Raw genomic sequence first — 14,189 nt, forward strand, 5'->3', positions numbered from 1 at the left:
GCGTAGACTTCAAGTTATTCCAGATCGACTTACTCACCTTACTATGAAAGCTAGATCTGTAATAGGACTAGGACTCTTCTCTTGTAACCGACTAGGACTAGATACGTGCCCTTACCCTCTCCCCTATATAAAGAGAGGTACGGTGCACCCCCTTGTAACCGTAACAATCATACCAATCAATCCAACGCAAAAAGGCTACACACCGACTGGACGTAAAGGCTATTACTCGACAAGAGGGCCCGGACCAGTATAAACCGTTCGTCTCTTTGCATTTACTGTCGAGTTCTGCATACGCCGAAGCCCTTCGAACATCGTCTCGGGTAACCCCATGATGAGTTGCCGGTCATCAAATACCGATAGCTGTCGTGCCAGGTAGGGGCTTTCGGTGACTTCACAATCAAGAGCTCGGCGGACCTCGACGACATGATTTTCTTGGCGGGTACCACCTTCATCTTCGGCTCCTGGATCTGCAAGGCAGATGATAACGGCAAGCTCCAAAGTCATCTCATGGAGATCTCGGTGCCTCAAGCTTCACCAGACGTCTTGACGACCAAGCTAGATCAACTCGCCGAGAAGTTTCCGTACCTCTCGATCTCTGATCCAACTCGGACACAGGAGGTCACCATCAATCAAGACTCCCACTCGGACACGTCACCTTTGTCCGGGCTAGAGATCCCATCTAAAGTCCAAGACGAAGACCCAGTTCATTTTCTAATCGGACTCAAGAACTTAGCTTCAATCTATCAAGATATGATTAGCTACCTCGTGCAGTCTGAGTGAGAAATCCCTCTGACGGGTGCCTAGAGGGGTTTGGTTCTATCCATCACAGCCGAAGGAGGCATCATCCATTGGCTGGGTGCTCGACCCGACACTTATTTAATAGATCCATCTCGTCTAGTTGGCATGGTGGAACTCTTGCCTTTTCAAGATAGCAGAACTCTTCCAGCGGATAACAACGATCATGGTTCTACAGAGATCTTGGACAGCGTGATGACTACAGAATATGTAACCCGCTCAGCCATTAGTCACTCTAGAGAAGTCTTTATGGCTGGGCAACCATGTCAGATCCCTATGCCAAACCCACCAGATATCCAAGATAGAGAAGAAGCCTTGTCTGACATCTCCTCGAACACTGCACCACCCAACAAAGAGACGGATGAGCAGAAGACGGCTAGGGAAAGGAAGAACGTAGCTCAATAGGCTTAGCGCAACCGCGCCCAACACTGCAAGGAAGAGTGGCAGCGTCATCAGTCGGCTTGTCGAGACGTTGAACAACGGTGCTTGGCTGTAGAGGCAGCATATGAACAGCGTCTACGGGATGAAGAAGCAGAACGACAGCGCCGAGATCATGATGTCGTTAGAGCCACCACATCACGCAACCTTGAGCCTAAGTTCATGGAAGTAGCTGACCACAGGGTCTTCACTATGCCCTACGCCAATGTCTACGCCCTGGTAGAAGAGATGGCGGCCATAGAAAACCCTACCCTAGATCAGCAACGACTCAAAGTCATCCTAGAATCCACAACCCTTCAGATGCAGGCCGCAAAAGCGACATCCCTAACTAACCCTTCCCGAGGACCAGAGGCACGGGCACCAGCCCACTCTCGTCGAGGACCATTGGGTAACCAAGGAGGAGGACAACGAGTACCAGCCCACTCCCGTCCAGGTCCACAGGGTAACCAAAATAGGAATCAGGGTGCTGCACGATCAGCCTATCATGGGCACTAGTACAACAACAGGGAGGGCAGAGGCGAGTCCGAGTATAGAGATGCTAGCATCTCACCGGACAGGTTCCCATGTTTCTCTGACAGGCTACTCTCTGTTCGGCTTCCCTATAAGTTCAAGCCGTCCAACCATACCAAGTACGACGGGAAGACATAACCCAACCAATGGTTGCGCATCTACTCTTAGTCTATTGAGTTGGTAGGCGGCGGCGACGACATCAAAATGTTATATTTTCCCATGGCACTCGACACTGTGCCTCTCGCCTGGTTTGATAAGCTATGAGCCAACTCCATTGATGCTTAGGGACAACTTTAGCGCAAATTCTGTGAAAACTGTCGCAGAACCGACCAATTTATAAGAGTACAAGTACAATGGTGGCCCGCAAGCGGTCGCACTGTCATACTTGAACCCATATAAACCCGGTAGTCCGTCAAGTACCACGACGGGTCTCGATAAACGATTACAACAACCAAGATCGTACATGATTCAACATACATGCCACATAGTACATAAAGTTCATAGATACATTTCATCATCAGAGTATGAATAAAAGTTATTACAAACCGAGTTTGATAGATAAAGCGGAAGCAATTAAGTTCGAAAATAAAGTTTCCAACATAGTTTGATACAGTGCCAAGTAGGATCACGGTCCACAAAAGCAAGGATAGAGATTAATAAAGAAGCCTGCCCGAGGCTTACTCCTCATCCACGGCGGGATAGAAGCAACTCTTGCAATAACCATGATACACAGTGCCATCTGCAACAATGGGAAATAAAACTCTGAGTACGAGAAGGTACTCAGCTAGACTTACCCGTCATAAACCAGAAATAAAATGACTCCAAGGATTATGCAAGGCTGTATAAGTGGAGATAACTTGACAATATTTTGCATAAAAGCAATTGACTTATTGTACAATTATGATTCCTTTATCAAGTTAATTATAACTATCCATTTCTAGATTAGCAACTATCCTGTGCCAAACATGTGATATATCAATTTAGAAGCATACAATAGTAACCATAGCAGGTATTGTAATTCCATATTCATCCGAACCATCATGTTCCATAACACAGTTACTACGATGTTGGGACTAGCCAAGTTTCTCACTATCCAGGAGAGACGGCGATTCGAATCGATTTCAACCAGCTGGGAATTTATTCCTAACACAAACCTAGGCATACCGCGCGAAGGCAGCCTTAGGTCACCTTTGGTACAACTCATGTCTACATTTCACGGGTCCGTACTGCGCTGCACAATCTGGGACACTAGATGCCAGGATGTTCAGGCCTAGCCTGCCCTTGGACTCAGTCTGATCGCCCTCCCGCAAGGAGCGCACAACAAAACGGGTCCCGACCTGAGTTGAAATACTCGGCTTCGCGATCGGAACGAGTTATCCGGCCAGCTAAGTGAGAGGCATGCGTTCAATCTTGTCAGAAGCGCCAACAACGGTACTGTCCTTAATCGACACAGACGGGGATAGATCCACACCCAAGACCTCCATATCTTGTTGCTTCTCTATCGACATCCCGCTCGGTCTCGATTTTCTTTTACCCCATGGTTCTGTTCCACGATAGCAGATATAGCCAACCGTGCTCCGGTATCCACCTATATCTCGCAGGTGACAGGACATCACCTGACTTCTACCAGTCTAAGCATGGCTAAGCATATATTCGATCCTGGACCTATATCGGTTAAAGGTGTAATATCTGGACAAGGAATGTATATGCATCAAGTGGTTCCATTTAACTCTTATAACCTAATGCATCAATCAGAAGTACTTAAGTAATCACTTGTAAAATACTAGGAGACTTAGAATGCTCTAGGGCTTGCCTCGCAGAAAGAAAGTGGGGCAGTGGTCAGGACACTCCAGAAGCTCTTCAGGATTCTGCTCCACGCCTTCGGGAGCTACGACTTGAGGATTCTCCTGCTGGTCCCCTTCCTCTGCTTCGTCGAATTATAGCAACGTTATTTCTTCCTCCGATCCTAGATGCATGAATATAGTATAAGATATTGCGAATGCATATATGTTAACAAGTGCATCATGTTCTACTGAGTAGGTGCATATCTCTTCTTGATTATGTAACTAATTACTTCGACAATGCATTTACTACTTCACAAATAGCAGCTATTTGTTTTACTCATAACTAGAGTTCTAATTATCCAAATGCAGTGATCCTAGACTTTCTGGAAAGCTTATAAAATTACCCACAACTTTGTTATTAACTATTTTTACAGCAAACATCATTTTTAACATGCAACTTATCAAACTCCAGAATCTGTCCAGAAACTATTCTAATTCGTATTATAATGTGACAATACTTCTACTTCATGTAATCATTCATAGTTTGACAACACAAAGTCTACCACCAGTTTAAGCACACCAAATACACTCAAGAAAATATAATGGTGAAGCCCAAACTATTTCTTTACATGCCTTTATCATTTTATTTAGATACATAGGTTAAATAATAAATATATATCAAATTTGCATAATAAATTCTTACAAAATTACAGTGCCTTACTAATGCTACCAAAAGACTACTGTAAAAATTTCATACCATTTTATTTAGTAAAACACTCTATACAAAAAAGACAAAGCATAAAGGCTTAAAATAACATAAATAGAAAACCCTAGTGAAAAGTGTCAAGCAATAGATTTCCTATTTTTCTTAGCATCCTTATGGTACTAGGATTACCCCCAACAAATTTCATGAATTTTGGATTCATAATTAATTTATAAAAATTCATACAGGGATTAACTATTTATAAAAGAAAAATCTATAACTATAAATCTACACATGCACTGATCCTCAATTTTTTACGAGAGCTCATACATGACAAGAATAGCTTACCACAAAAATTTCATAATTTTTGGAGCATAGGAACTCTAGATATAAAATAAACAAATTTGCATGCATTCAAAAACACATTTCAAACATCCATTTAAATCTTCTAAAAATTCTACTGTAAGTGTTAAGACTATATTTTTCCTAAATACTACACTTCCTAAGGAACATAACCAAATTTATTTCACAATTTTTGAAGCTACCAAACTAGAGATCTAGAAATTACAAAACACACACAAATCTAGAATATTTGAACTATCCTATACTCTCACTGCCGCTGACCGGTGGGACCCGCTGGTCAGAGGACCCACGCGTCAGTGAGACAAGAACAGAGTCGCTATGCTGCGCGACGGTGGCGCGGCCACAGCTCGCCGACGACGAACTTGCCGGTGATGACATCATCACAAGGTGATCTACTCGACCTAGCGCACACGTTGCAATACTTGGTGGGACCTCTCGTCGGAGCTAGCGACTACGGCGGCGGCTATGGCGGGGCGGAGGTGTGGGTCGACGGCGTTACACCGGTGGAAGCCACGGCGACTCAATCAAACGCTACGTCGAGCATCGACACACTACGACAAAGCTAATGCACTCACTAACACTGCTAGCGGTGGTCGGAGATGTCCCGGCCACGGCGTCATGGCGCGGCGGTGAACTCCAGCAAGGCTATGCGCGGGGCTGGAGCTTTACCGAGCTTAATCAGTGGGCACGGGCTGGCGCAGGGAGTCGCTGGGATGGCGGTGGTGCTATTACGGTGATAGAGAAGCGGCTAGGCCAGCCGGTGACTGGCACGGTGATGGCGGCGAGCGGCGCTGCTGCTGCGGGCGCTGCGAGCGACGAAGGGGAAACCGAGAATGCGAAAATGGAGGCGTGGGTAGGAGCGGGCGGTAGCTGGGGTGATAACGCCGGCTTAGGCGCGTCGTGGCCTGCGCGGTCAGGGCAACGACGATGCGTGGCCATCGTGACCTCCACGCGGTGGCCCTGTCCTGGCGACGGTCAGCCACTGAACCAGCCGGTTCAGTTCGTCAGTTAACCCCGAAGTCGAGTCTGACAGCGAGTTTACACGACGATTAAACTGTCAAACCGTAGCTCCTTAGCGTAAATGATCTACACGACTTGTGTAGTCCTATGTACCGGCTACAACTTTTGTTAAGGGATCATGCTCTAATTCGCAACCAACACTGAGTAATGTCATCCCCAATGTCAGCCTATCAGTCTGTCAATGAACAATGACTTAGAAAAATTTCAAACATGTTAGGAGCCTAAGTGTTGAAATGTTTGTTTTGATGATTCTTGTGATCCAATTTCAAACATGTTAGGAGCTGAATCAGTTAATGACCCAAAAATAAAAGTTGTTCTTTATAGCAAACACTACAACTTTGCTTTAGTGACCACCTCCATGCAAGGTCTCTAACACCTAGTTCAAACTTGGTCAAACATGTCACATTTAAATGATGATACAGTTCAAATCATGGCTTAATGACCTAATTACCCCTAAGTATGAATATCAAAGTTGTTCATAATGATACTCTAAACATGTTTAAGCAAATTGCAAGGTCATACAATCATTTCATGTATTAGTCACTCATAGAGCTATTTAGTGTAATCACATGAAAGCTTAAGTGTTGGTTCATGAAAGGTGACCATGAACAATGTCCTATTTGCTAACCAAGGTGTTGCTACATGTTTGTGTGACTCACATCCACCCAGTACATGTGTACACTCATGATCATATGCATATACACATGGAGACATGAAATAATGAGAACAGTTGCATATGTTCAAGGAAACATGCGATAACAAGCAATTGTTGCAGATGTTTCAATCCAATGTTTCAATTGTAAATGCTTGTTTATGAATGCTTGATGCTCATGCTCATGTTATGCAAGTCAAGTTATGCAAGGCTAACACCCGAGGTGTTACAAAAACTTTTGCGGTGTCCTCACCCAACCAAGTGAAAGGTCCTTGTTTGGTTTTGGTAATTAAGTGACAACCTAGGTGGACTAATTGTGTTTAATGTGAGATACACAGGTGATTGGTCTAGAGGTATATGTGTGTGAGCAACATATGCCATGGTGGTGCAAATGGCTTGGAGATGTTGTAAAGCTCACACATGTGATGAAGGAGCTCATTGCATATAAAACATGACATTGAGTCATGTGACCAAGGTGGAGAAGATCAAGACAAGACTTGGCTTGATGGATGTTTATGGTCGTTAACACCAATTATAAACCATCAACATAACCTGCATTTATATTTAATTCCATCACCAAACATAGGTATAGGGGTTTAAACTAATGAATTTCATGAGCTTTGGTAAATATTTATATGCAGGAGGATTTATCCAGAAAATAGCTCTCGGGACCACTATTATACACTCCAAACAAGTAAACCGATGACAACAAGTGATTCAACCCGTGAAAACTATGAAAGACAACTCTAGAAGGTTCCAGAAGACACCATGCCGAAGCTTAGGCCAAACAGCCACTAAAGTGGGCCAGCCGGCCTATCACAGAGCTCGCTCGCCCTCCGTCACCTCGTACTCCTTCCTAGGACCTACATCATTGATTTTAAGGAGGTTTTAGGTCAGTTTATCCAATGGAGGTCGAGGGAGTTAACGCGGATCAATGATGTGGTGATTCCTTGCCCCCTACTCCAGCTCGGCCTATATATAGCAGCCCTACCCCCCTCCCTGGAGGCCATCCTAAAACCCTAATTCATATCCTCCTCGTCAGGATCAAATCCAGCTCTCAAGATGTAGAAGTAGAATAGCTCTAGTTGAGAGTTAGGGAGAGTTGAGCCATGCTCAGGTTTTGGAGAAATCTTCGGAGGTCGGGTAAATTTTTATATCTTACCTTTGCAAGACTTATGCTTTAATATAGTTACCTTCTCTATTCACTTTTATGCCTTTCATGTGCATAGTTAGTATAGTTATCATATCTTAGCATGAGATCTTCGCTCGCATCGAGTGCTCTAGTTATTATATGTGATTAGAGTAGTAATTAGTAGTGTAGACGTGGTGTCTAGACTATGAGTTACCTGAGATTGCACTTGTAGGATCTCTGGTTGGCCTAGAGGGGGGAGTGAATGAGCCTGTCAAAACAAACACTCAAACTTTTATCAAATTCACCCTGCGGCACTACCGCTCTGGAGGGCGGCACTGCCGAACCAGAACAGTGGCACTACCACACCTGCAGACAACTTTAAGTCATAGTTCAAAATCCATGAACGAAAACTTAGACCGGAGAAATTTCCTAGCTTACTACAGGTATGACAATCACAGATCAAGAGCTAGAAGTAGTAGGAACACCACACATTAGTAGATCGACTAAAAACCTTAGAAATCACCTCAACCACAATATGTCATGCAAGTAATATAAATCAACCACAAATGACACAATGATTTATCCCGTTGTTTGGCTCGCCACCAAGGCTTGTCTACCTCCATGTTGTTGTGGTTAGCCACTAAGGCTTAGGGCTTTCCAACCCTTCCTAGTTCTCAAGTCAAGAGACTTAACTCTTGAGATGAGAGGTGAGTTAACTAGATTTAAGAGATGGTTACAAACCTTCTAGGGCTGCCACATAAGTTGGCAAGTTCCACGGGTGACGCTCTAGCCATCTAGGAGCCAAGCTCCAAGAGTAACAAACACAACCGCCAACCAAAACATGAACTATTAGTGTAGAAAGTGACCAACAAGTAAATATTTATAGTTTTACTGTACATTGTGATCGGAGGTGGCCTAGCACTCAATGACACATGATTTATACTAGTTCAGGAAACGTGCCCTACGTCTAGTTTGAGTCGGTCGGTGAATTTATTCCTAAGCCTAGGTGCTCGAAGTTTGCAGTGGGGTTACAAACGAGGAGAAAGATGGGGGGTACAAGAGGTCCGGTCGGACTCTGGTCGAAGGGACCAAAAGCGACAGGAGCTCCACTATGTGCTAAGTGTTCGAGCATGTGCTCGTGGTTTAAACCCGGTGGTTCTGCTGTTGTGTACTAGTGAACTTGATCTATCTAATGGATCTGTCTGTTAGAAGAGAGCACATCCCCTTTTAAAGATAAAGGGGATGGTCTTTCAAGTGAGAGGGAAGGAGTATGTTTGCTGCTAAGTCTTGCTTCCCATGCCGACGGGTACAAAATGATGGTAGGCGCCCACAACACTGTTGGATGTCAGATGCACATGGGAGGTTGTGTTGTCTTCTTCGGGTATGGCAGACGTCGGCGCCTGCTACACTATTGACACCTAGAGGCATGCATGGGGTTTTACCATGTTTGCCTGGTACGGTAAATGCTGGCGCCCACAACACTGTCGATGCCTAGAGGTATGTGGGGGGAGCCTTATCATATAGGAGTTAATGGTGCCCACAATACTATAGAGAAAAATGTCGGTGCCTACAACACTGCTTGGGTTCTGACATGCCAAGGAGGTCACAGAGTACTGTTTTCGTAGGTGTATAGGGTACGGACCCCTGTATTACGGTTTGACTTGTGCGCCCTGCCTTACTTTCATCATTCGTTTCTTGGTCCTTACTAAGCGGGCGTCCCCGATCGGTTGGTCCCAGTCGGCTCTGATCGTGCCAGTTGGAGAAGAGCAGTGAGCAGGGTTTGGTGTATCCCCAGTCAGAGACGCGGGTCGGAGTCAGAAGTAGTGTTTTGGCCAGGCCTTCTAGTCGGAGAGGCCATCCGAAGGCGGGCTAGAGACCGAAGCAAGCGCTCTGGTCAGAGAGGCGAGCTGGAGTTGGAAAACGGGCGCCATTCCTCCTCAGTTAGACCTTCTGGTCAATGATTGGATCACCCTTCTGACCTATCATTTAGATACCTGAGCCGGCCCACAAGTTGCGCGTTGTCTACTTGGGCAGAGCCTTTGTTAGGAAGCCGGTCCATGAGGGACCCCGAGTTTAAGAACCCGACAGGAGCCCCCGAGCCCTCGGGTGATTCGGGCAGAATCGTCTAGGGGGGTTTTCATGTTGCCAGCGGAGGAGGTTTTTGTTTTGTCAGTAGGTGCACGCGAGCGCACCCTTGGGTGTAGCCCCTAGGCGATTCAGGTAGAATCATCTAGGGGTGTTTGTTAGCGGGTGTGTGTGCATGTTTTTAGTTTGAGACGGAGTCATCAACTAAGGTGTCATTGCGCAGCCGAGGTGGTTAGTTTTTAGGGACCGGGTGAGATGGAGCTCATGGATCTTAGCGTCGGTGCACATCGTGGGATCGATCAAGGCAGTTAGTTTAGGGATTGGTCGAGACAGAGCTCGCAGGTCCTAGCGCTGGTGCGCATCGGGGGATCGGGCGAGTCAGAGTTGTGGATCCTGGCCTCGGTGCAGCCCGTGTAGCCGAGGCATTTAGAAAGTTAGTTTAGGGATTGGGCAAGCCGGAGTTCGGGGTCATAGACCCAGGCGTTTTTGGTGTGCAGTCAAAGCATAGCCAAGGGATGAGGTGAGTTCGGGGTCGTAGACCCAGGTATTTTGAGCCCCCAAGCCCCATTGGGCTTTGGTGGGGGTCGGTTTGAGTTGTGTGCGTTGTGGCAGAACCACCTAATCTAATGTCTGGCGGTGATGGTGAAGAAGGCTGAGCGAAAAGCTTGTTAAAAGGAAAAAAGCTAAGCGAGCTAAGTGCGCCGAGTGGTGGTACCAAGGGCTAAGTCAGGCTGTGCTTATAAAGGCGGAGCGTTTAGTGGTCCTGGCATGGTCCACCAGGGTTCCCGCACAGTTCACTACGAATGAATCAACCAAAATTCCGCACGTTCGAGGCGAGCGAGATCTGAGGCCATTACTGGCTGGTATGACTATAGGGCAAGGGTTCGACAAGAGCGCATAAAAGAGACACGGGGAGACATGGGTCACAACCGGCATGAACCACGGGCGAACACGGAGCACGAAGCCACAGTGTAGACCTAACTCTGAACAGCGACGAGTCCGTCGTGCATAATACGACATGCGTGACACCTATGGATGGCGTATCTGCAAGTAATATGAGTACTACAATGCACATGATATGCATGAATGCATGTCCTATACGTCCTTTCACTGTTGCCAACATATAGGGCAACCGTTCTCAGATTTTTGGCACATCGTTCTCTCTCTATAGCTAGTTGATACTATCGAACTATGCTCGAGTCAGTGTACCTACAGAAAACTTGATTAAGCCTACCTAAGTAAGCAGAGTGCCATCTATCCTGGATACATAACCATAGAATAGGGCTACTTATATAACTTCGCATAAAACGTCCTAACTTTTTGAAATGCATTTGTTGTCAAATTTTAGTTTAGAAAAGGTTTTCAAAGCCTTATTTTCTCATTTGCGCTCTGATACCACCGTTGGCAGATCCGCCTAATCTAATGCCTCCCAGGAGTGCTTGTCTTCCATTAGACACTAAGCACTCTAGGGAGAACACTATATTACTCGGTTCTGTCAGGCACACCCCAGGGGAGAACCCGAAAATCCACATTTTTTGCCATCAGGATCACAAATGAGAGAATAAAGCTTACATCGTTCTTAACCATTTCTTACATCACTTTGCATGTAACATCATAGTACAATATTTATCATTTATAATAGCAGAATATGAACATACTATCAGAGTTATAAACAATTTAATTGAACAACGGAATATAAACAAGTGATCCGAATTATGGTAGAAATAAATATCTAACATGACATGATGAAGTATTGATATATAAACTATGACAATAGATTATGAAACTTTCATTTATAAAAGCATTTTGTGAGAGTTGTAAATAAAAACTACGATCGCAGCGTAAAGGAATCCTCGCTGAGCCCACCAGGAGGTATCCACACACAAGGGTCAGCTCTAGCATCCACCTGTCACCTGCAATAGGAAGAATAAAACCCTGAGTACTCAATTGTACTCAGCAAGACTTACTCGACAGGAGGAAAGAAAAGACTCCAAGGATATGCAAGGCTATCTGGCTTGTGGGTTTATTGCATTTGCAGGAAGCATTACTAAGAGTGCGTCCTTATATTCGATTTTTACTAATAGCCGCATTGGTTCATTAACTAACCATTCTGTGTAAGCACCTATGCTACTTTCAAGCAGGTGGTAAGCAATCAGAGTTCCTTTTTCCATTCCATCTTTCATCTTTCAGTTCTAACTACGGTGCTAGACATGAAACAAGCCGTACCGGATTGCTCGGCGATTCATGAATCAATGCCCCCAGCTGGGTACCCCAAAAACACACGCCTTGCTTGTACCTCGGGCACAAGCAGGACCAACCCATCACCCTCCTATCCTGGGGTCCTAGGTCCCCATCCAAACTAGGACTCCAAGCCCCCGCCCCTGAGTCCCAGACTCAGTGCGGTGCAAGAACCTCCTCCACCAAAAAGAAACCCTGACAGTCGGTCTGAAAAGAGCCAGAACCCATGACAAGAGAGCAACAAGTCTTCCAAGCGCCCATACACAAGTATGTGCTCGGGATAATAAGTCTGTGACTTGCCCACGATACCTCATGCAACGACCGGTCCTTAACCGACACGGACAGGGAAAGCAGTGTAACCAAGCCATGCCCTGCGTCCACGGCAACACAACCTCTTACACCCACCCATACTCAAACCATATCCCTACCTAATCACCATTTTCCTTTCCACCATTTATATTTTCCAAGTGATAATAATACAGTAATATATTTCATATCTCTCGCGAGTGACAGGCAATCACTCAACTTCTATCAGAGTCCTATAGCATAGCATTCTACATGATCCTGTCATACTAGTAAGACTCATAGGATAAAGATATATATGCAAGTGGGTTTCATTCTTCTCCTTAAAACTTAATGCACAAATATAATTTAAACTATAGAAAAGTAGGGGTTATGCACCGGGGCTTGCCTGGGTAAGATATATATAAAAAAGTTAGTATCTGCATCGTCAGATCCTCCTCCGTCATTTGAATAGAAAGCCCATTGCATCACCTTCTGGAGAGAATACCATTACACCACCTTCGGATTCCCAATCATCCTTCAATTGATCCATTGAGCCATCATTGTACCTATATGATATGCATTGATGCAAATGCATAGATGTAAATAATCAATGACAGCCGAAATGCTTAGAAATCCAATTATGTCTCACAAGCTAACGAGATAGTTCTAACGTGCTAGTCTACGTATCCATGTTGTCGAATAAGGCGTTACTTACCAACCAAAGTTTTAGTTATACAAACCCAAGTTGTTTCTTTATTTCATTCTATCGATTTAATCATTATTCGGAATAGGGTATCATTATCTATCTAGTAAACTAATTATTCTGGTGCTACAGAAATTATCTTGAGCAGCTAATAATATTAGTAATTTACTATAAAGTTTTTAGAGTCAACACTATCACCGATTTATCACTGAAATTCCTACAAGTTTACATTTTTACAATATTAAGTACCTTAAATTAATTATATAGCTCCAAAGAATATTATCACACTATGTGAACAAAATATACTAACAGGTAGATCATGATTTTAGGAGACTAACAAAATTGGTTTCATAATTTTTGGACTCCTATACCATTTTATATTGATTTTATAAGTTTATTTCCGAAACTTAATTAGAAAATGTCTATAGAACGAAAGGGCCAGCGGCTATCTATTTGGCCCAACTCAGAAATCCACGCATGCATGGCCTAGGCATAGTGGCAGTCCAGCAGCATAGAAGCAGGCCGGCCAGAGGCCCAGGCTGGTGCGTGGCCCACGGCCCACGCAGACGTGAATGGCCCAGATAGCCAGCAACAATGGCGCGGACGACCCAATGCTAGGTAGGCTGTAGCCCAGCAAACCGACCCACGTGGTCCGTCTACGGCACATTTGCGAAACAACCCTTGAGTTATCCTCAAATCAACCCGTAGTACAATGACACTATTCCTGTGAGTCACGCATCCTACGCCTAGGACACTGAACAAAATCTATACTTCGATGCATACCCTTCTCACCTTCCTTCTTTTTCCTAGGAGCAGAGCACGGAGTAGAGGAGGCATGGGACGGATGCGGCCGGCCCAAATCCCGGCCACCGGCACACCCGTCGGTGGGGAAGACGGCATGGGCAGCGGTGGACCCAACCGCACGCGGCCATCGACACCAAGACCCGAGGCACGGCGGTGGTATAACACAGGGAAATAGGGGAGGCGGTGGGCGTGGCCATGGCATGCGGTGGCAGCGGCAGGTCGCGGGCCGGCCGGGCGCGACAATGGCTTGGCCACGACTGGACGCGACACGGGCACAGACCGGGTGGAGCTCCGGGCATGGGCGGCTGCGGGCGTGGTGGCGGGGACTTGGCGCAGGGTAGCGTGGGGACGAGTGGCGAGCGCGCTCGCACGTGTTGCCCTGGCGACGGCGGCATAGCCAGGGCAGGTGCGCAGCGCGGGGAGGAAGAGGAGGGGGCGCCGGCGCGCGGTGAGACGGAAGGAGCCACGGTGGCTCAGGCGCTCTATGAGGAAGGCAAGGTCGGGAAATGGAGGAGCGGAAGGGTGGCGCTCCAACATGACCGTGGGGCCCGCGCGCTCACGAGGGGCCGGAGACGATGGCACAACCAAGGCGGGGACCTGCGTGAGGTAGCAAGGTGACTCGACGTGAACAACGGCGGGGTCAGTGGCTGAGGCACGGAGGAGGAGCGGGTCGTAGA

The sequence above is a fragment of the Miscanthus floridulus genome, chromosome 6 (assembly GCF_019320115.1).
Source record: "Miscanthus floridulus cultivar M001 chromosome 6, ASM1932011v1, whole genome shotgun sequence".
Classification (NCBI taxonomy): domain Eukaryota; kingdom Viridiplantae; phylum Streptophyta; class Magnoliopsida; order Poales; family Poaceae; genus Miscanthus; species Miscanthus floridulus.